This window comes from Amphimedon queenslandica, unplaced genomic scaffold (genome assembly GCF_000090795.2).
Source record: "Amphimedon queenslandica unplaced genomic scaffold, v1.1 AMPQUscaffold_12343, whole genome shotgun sequence".
Taxonomy (NCBI): Eukaryota; Metazoa; Porifera; class Demospongiae; order Haplosclerida; family Niphatidae; genus Amphimedon; species Amphimedon queenslandica.
Window position 1 is genome coordinate 1 of NW_003547420.1, and position 1,329 is coordinate 1,329.

A 1,329-nucleotide genomic window follows, 5' to 3' on the forward strand; every position below is an offset into this window, starting at 1 on the left:
GTCATTGCACCTGCTTCTGCATTAATGGCTCTTGCAATAATTTAAACAAAATTCATAATAATCAATGATAAAAAGACAACTTTGTGTACTAAACAAAAATGCTAAAATTATAAACAATGTTATGTAATTCTTTATAGTCTTCAGTTAATGTACAGCTTCAAACAGCAAACAATTAACCTATAGCAATGACAACATAATATAACAATACTATACTTAGAATACTTCTCAATGTAGTCTTCAATAGCAGAGAATTGTACTTATCCTCTTAATGTCATTAACCTAACAATGGAATGTAATTCATCATACATAGTTACTGTTAGTATCTATTCTTCTTGTATGTAGTGCTCTTAGCATCACTAGCAGTAGTAACCACTAGTGATCCCAGGCAGTGTCACGTGGAGGCAGCACTACATTACTGCCCACACTAGAACAGAGAACAATATAATTATATTGACACATACCTAATGTACTTGAACCTTTAACAGGAACTTGCTATAACCTTAGGAAAGAGAAGGTTAATACATGACACATACTGTAAGATATGTCCATTTTTAAATATCTGAACGTGTGATTTTGGAGAGGGAATTTTTGGTGAATTTGGCACTTTGATAATAACCATTCACCAAAATAAAACCCACCATTATGAACCATTATGTACACATGTACATGCTCAATGGGACATGGACACAAGTTAAAACACAACAAAATTTAGCAGTTCAACAAATGCCACAACTTCAAATTACCAGATGCATGCTAGTTTAGATAATTTTAATTGCATTTGGTCGCTATTTAAAAACTGATTTATGAAGCACAAAATTTAGACACATCAAATGTCCATTATGTACATGTACATGTAATTACCAGTGAAAGTGTGAGGAGCAGTTAGGACATGTAACCACATCTTCACTAAACCTGAACAACAGATCCCTTGAATGACACCTTTTTTGAGAGCTATAGATTTGAAGGGCTTTTATTTTGCTGATTTAATTTTTATGAATTTATTCCATCTGCCATCTTGTACTGTATTAATTTGATTTTAGCTGAAGTAATTTTTGCAAATCTTTTAAAAATCATGAAATCTGTGAAATTTAAAGCCCCAAAAAGGCACCATACATTGTGTAAGAAATGGAGGAAGAGATGGAAAAGCTTCAAAATACACAGTTTTTAAACTAGATACTGTACACTTGTACATGTATTCTATATAATATACAATATTTATTACTTGTCAATTTTAACTCAGCTCAGACACACATACATGTACATGTATATACATCTATATAGTGTTATATTTTTACTCGTGTTGAGATTTTATGCTTGAATATTTCTATG

At 31.5% G+C, this 1,329-nt stretch overlaps 1 long non-coding RNA gene across 1 annotated transcript; it reads right to left on the minus strand.

Annotated features, from left to right (window-relative positions):
- Positions 1 to 91: 91 nt before the first annotated feature.
- Positions 92 to 938, minus strand: LOC109587999 (uncharacterized). Its single transcript, XR_002187914.1, has 3 exons — positions 862 to 938; positions 223 to 499; positions 92 to 177 (listed from the first exon to the last, which is right to left on the minus strand). It is a non-coding gene; the product is annotated as an uncharacterized LOC109587999 (long non-coding RNA).
- Positions 939 to 1,329: the final 391 nt, after the last annotated feature.